The sequence below is a fragment of the Apium graveolens genome, chromosome 6, assembly GCF_009905375.1.
Source record: "Apium graveolens cultivar Ventura chromosome 6, ASM990537v1, whole genome shotgun sequence".
In the NCBI taxonomy this organism is placed as follows: domain Eukaryota; kingdom Viridiplantae; phylum Streptophyta; class Magnoliopsida; order Apiales; family Apiaceae; genus Apium; species Apium graveolens.
In genome coordinates, this window is record NC_133652.1 from 253,469,995 (window position 1) to 253,475,320 (window position 5,326).

At 42.8% G+C, this 5,326-nt stretch overlaps 1 non-coding gene across 1 annotated transcript; it reads right to left on the minus strand.

Moving 5' to 3' along the window:
- Positions 1-3,926: 3,926 nt before the first annotated feature.
- Positions 3,927-4,033, minus strand: LOC141670063 (small nucleolar RNA R71). The gene has a single exon (XR_012554312.1). It is a non-coding gene; the product is annotated as a small nucleolar RNA R71 (small nucleolar RNA).
- Between the last annotated feature and the right edge of the window lie 1,293 nt (positions 4,034-5,326).

Genomic DNA, 5,326 nt, shown 5'->3' on the forward strand with positions numbered 1-5,326 from the left:
CTTTCGGGGCTGAGATTGCAGACCCTCTCACTAGGCTTAGCCTTTCGAATCTCTAAGCAGTCGGGCCAAGAGTAAATTGACCGGATCTCCTCGACATCCTTTTCTCGGAGCATACTCCTGTGATGAAACGCATCAAAATGGACGGTACTTGGGTACTCGTCCTCCCTCTCGTCCAACATGCTCTTCAGGCTGTTAGAACAACGGTTAATAGAGAAAGGAGAAATGAGAGCTATACCTTGCATAGAGAGAAGAGTAGCTCTTGTGCATAGCTTCCTTGGTATAGAAAGAGGACTTTCTAGGACCTTGACCTTGAGACATCTTCGAAAAAGCTTGAGAAGGATTGAGAGCTTTTGAAGAGTTTGAGAATTTGAGAAGTTGAGAAGTTGAGAAATGAAAGTGTGAATGAAAATGAGCACTTCTCATCTTCTTTTATAGGAAAAGAGCTACCTACTGCAACTAGTCATAACTCTGACTGGTTCGCGTTAGCAGGTACTTCTCAAAAGAACACCGGAAATAGCGAATAAAAACGGTCAAAAAGTGGGAAATGACGATATAATAATCGAATAAAGCGATGCATGACACCACTTGCCGTATCAGTCTTCTGGAAATAGCCTGGTTGAGACTAAACATAAGTCATTAGTCTTAGCTAAGGGCTAATTATGTTAATCACCATGATTAGAAAAACTTATAGAAGTTATAAACAAGATTAGCTTTTCAGCTAAATAAGTTTTGCGAAGGACAGAGTGCTCACGAGCACTGGAACAGAATGTTCACCTTCTGACGGATCAAACTACCCTGCAGGAGGCTCCCAAGGTCCATTAAGACCACCCCTGTCCGACCAGCCAACAAATGGGGGCCTTCTAGCGGACCATGAGCCTCTGTAGGACACCCCGGAGGGCCCCAAGCTCCATGAAGAGTAGCCCTGGCCGACCAGACTACAAAATGAAGCCTTGAGGCTGACTAGGAGCCTCTGTAGGAGAGACTTGAGGCCTTCCAAAGTTGTTCTGGTAGCTCCCTTGAGAAATTTTATGTGAATTCGTAAGAAGGGATTGACCTCCAACGGAAACAAGTTTTGTGAAGACCAGGACATCCACGAGAACGGATTCCATTAAGATCAAAACATCAGCAAGAAAAAACTTCGTGAAGGCCAGAGGATTCACGGAAACAAGTTTCGTGAATAGTAAAGCGTTCACCTTGATGAGTTCAGAGAACTTTTCCTCCCGGTTGATCAGATCTCCCTAAGAGTGGCCACAAGACCTATTAAGACCAAGCCTCACCGAGCAGGCTACAATTGAGGCCTTTCAGCCGTAGGAGCTCCTGTAAGAGAGCCTTGAGGCCTTCTGAAGTTATTCCGGAGACCCCTCTGAGAAGTCTCTTGAAGATTTCTTGAAAAGGATAACTCCCAGAGGATCTAAGTTTTGTGAAGACTAAAACATGTACGAGAATAAGTCTGTTGGAGTACAGAACATCCTATAGAGCAAGTTTGGACAAGATCAGTGAAGTATAGGACTTCCTATAAGAATAAGTTCAATAGAACACGGAACGCTCAGTAAGAACGAGTACAGAACGTTCGATAGAATGAGTACGGAACGTTCACTGAAACAAACGTAGCAGAACCCTGAGGAACGCTAGGGCAACCATGAGGCTAATTCTATGGATAACTAAGAGTAAGAATAGCCCAGCAAAGAGCACAAAGGACTTGAGTCTAAGTAGGAGGTTCTACAAAAAAATAGAGCAAACACCCCTGGTCAACAAGGAGTCAGAGGGACCTGCTCCTAGCCGACCAGGGGGTGGCCGACCACATGAGGCCGACCGGGCCACAATTAAGGGCATGTGGCCGAGTAGAGCCTCCTACAGCAGGAGGTCCTGCTCAGCCCTGACGACCCTGATAAGTGGATTTTATATCCACTTGGAACGCTTTATTACAAGCTTAAATTGGTGTTTTGGACTCAAGTTGTTGGTATTTTAATGTGTTTTTGTGTTATTGCATTTCAGGTATCAGTTAAATGAAGAAAAGATCTTTCAAAGGAAATATGATGAAAAGTGATCAGAATTGGAAGCCAAGGCCATTGTCAAGTTGTAGAGAATCTCAATAGCTTCGCGTGGGCAGTTGAATCGCCTAATTCTGACGAGTAGAACTCAAGTTATGGTCAAAACAAGATTCATCAGAATATTTTTCCAGTCAGTAGCTGAGCGCCCGCTCAGCAGAGCTGAGCGCCCGCTCAGAGAGCTGAGCGCCCGCTCAGCAGAGCTGAGCGCCCGCTCAGGAGAGCTGAGCGGCCGCTCAAGGCGCGGCTGGTCGCTGATTTCACTGAAAAAGCCTTTTTTGAGTAGAATTTGACGATTTTAAGGGTCCAGGTCCACTAGGGGCGTATATATACTTAAAAAAAAGGGTTTTCATCATCCGGGAAGATTGGGATACCAAGGAGAAGACCTAGAAGCACAGAACAACTCCGAAAAAGAAGATCTTGTTTTCAACTTGTGATTCTTTGAATTAGTTGTACCTTTGGATGCTCGTTTTCATTCTTGTTGAACCTAGATCTCGTTTATTCGTACTTTGATTATTATTTAGTTTATTAAGACCTTGTTTATACCATGCTTTCATTGGAACCCACGGTGACGATGAGTTCGATTATGGGCTAATCGTTGTCATGGGATTCTAGCGGATTTACTTATGGATTTCAATAATTAATTGTTTCGATATCTTGGTGTGTGGTGATTGTATGATATCCTAGTATTGGTTGTGCTTATTCGTCTTATGTGCGTAGCTAACATATAAGATAGTGTGTTAATCTCTATTGAAGCGACAGTGAATATAGAGGTTTAGAACTTGCCATGCTAGCATAGGTTCATGTATGTGTATGCATGATTCGTAGGTAACTCTAACCGTTTTACTTGCCCTATGTAATCAAGATAGATAACTTGTGCTTAAACCGTTATGTTGTCAAATTCTATAGACATATAGGGTCTCAATATAATTGGTGCCTATTGAGCTTCTATCTCTTTTGTGGATGTCTGGTAGAATGGTACTCGTGCAACGAAAGTTGGCGTTTATCAGTTTTGTGTTATCTGATTAGTGTTATCACCATCACATGCTAAGGTTAAGAACGAGAAGGCTATTGAACGAAGTATTTAATGAAGTTAGGATCCCATATTTGTCATATATATTAATTCAACCTCAATTCTATTAGTTAATATTATTTAGTATAATCTCTTAGTTTAATAAAAACCCAATTTGTTATTTGTCTTAGCATTTAGCGATAACCATACATTGTTGCATAGGTGCATAAATTGAACTTAACCCAAACCAGTCTCTGTGGGAACGAATCTGATTTATATCTTATACTACTTGCGAACGCGTATACTTGCGTGAATATTAGCGCGTGTTTTCGCCCTAACAAGTTTTTGGCGCCGCTGCCGGGGACTCGGTGTTAATTTTTAGTTTATGTGCTTGTCATCAGTGGTCGTTAAAGTTCACTGACTCGGATTCTTTTACTTTCACGGTTTATTTGTTTGTGTTTCAGGTACTCATTACAATGGGAGATCCAGCAGCACGAACGAAAGCCTTGATGGATTTTTCTCAACCCAAGATCAATGACATTCAATCTAGCATTGTCCGGCCAGCTATCACAGCTAATACCTTTGAGATCAAGCCTGGCATAATTCAATGGGTACAGACTTCAGTCCAGTTTGGGGGTTCTCCAACGGAAGATCCCAATACACACATTAGGGATTTCATTGAAATATGCGACACCTTCAAGTTCAACGGTGTTTCTGAAGATGCTGTGAAGCTGAGACTGTTCCCATTCTCTCTGAAGGACAAGGCTAAGAGCTGGTTACACTCTCTACCAGCTGGTTCGATTACTACTTGGGAAGATTTTGCTCAGAAGTTTCTTACTAAATTCTTCCCTATGGTGAAGACAGCTGCACTCAGGAATGCTATTACTCAATTTGCGCAGCAAACGGGAGAATCGCTAAGTGAAGCTTGGGAGCGCTATAAGGAGATGCTTAGGAAGTGTCCTCATCATGGAAATCCTGATTGGATGATCATCACTTGTTTTTACAATGGGTTGGGAGCACAGTCCAGACCCATGCTCGATGCAGCATCAGGCGGAGCATTATGGGCAAAGAGCTATAAGGAAGCTTATGATCTAATTGAACTGATGGCTGCTAATGAATATCAGTATCCAACCCAGAGATATCCACAGGGCATGGTAGCAGGAGTTCTTGAAGTGGATACAGCTACAGCTATCACTGCTCAACTAAAGGCGTTGTCTATGAAGATCGATTCTCTGGCTAACTATGGTGTTAAGCAGATAATTAGTGTTTGTGAGCTGTGTGCAGGTCCGCATGCGACAGAACAATGCGCTATATCTAGCGACTCAGCTCAGTTTGTGAGCAACTTTCAGAGATCGCAGCAACCAGTTCCAGACACTTATCATCCTGACAACTGGAATCATCCTAACTTCAGCTGGAGCAACAATCAGAATGTGATGCAACAGCCGTTCCAGCCGTTTGGAAATAAGCTGTTCAACTCTCTTGGTTTTCAGCAACAACTCCAACTTCAACAACAAACTCATGATGCAGGTCTATCTTTAAATGAAAAATCTGAATTAGAGGAGTTGAGGCTTATGTGCAAAAACCAGGCTCTTATATGCCAAAGCCAAGCTGTTTCTATCAAGACTCTGGAGAACCAAATAGGGCAAATTACTAATGCCTTATTGAATCGACCACCAGGAACGCTTCCTAGTGATACAGAAGCCAATCCAGGAAAGAGAGAAGTTGAAGAACATGTGAACGCCATCACCTTAAGGTCTGGAAAGGTCGCAAGCCCCCAAATTCAGCAAGACAAAGAGCCTAAAAAATCTCAAGATTCAGAAAATGCAGTTGTGGCTGAAGAAGATGTGTAGAAGGAAGTAGAGGTGGAACCAAGGAAGACTACTGTGGAACACACTCCTCCTGAGGGTAATATAGGGGAGAAACAGATTTATCCTCCACCTCCTTTTCCTAAAAGGCTACAGAAGAAAAAGCTGGATAAGCAGTTTGAGAAGTTTCTGGAGGTGTTCAAGAAACTTCATATCAACATACCTTTCGCTGAAGCTCTTGAACAGATGCCTAGCTATGCGAGGTTTATGAAAGGTATTCTCTCTCGGAAAGTGAAGCTCGATGACTTAGAGACCGTTGCTCTAACGGAGGAATGCAGTGCTGTGCTGCAACAGAAGTTGCCTCCGAAGCTTAAAGATCCTGGAAGCTTCATTATTCCTTGCACCATCGGAAACTTGTCATTCGACAAGTGTTTATGTGATTTAGGAGCTAGCATCAATCT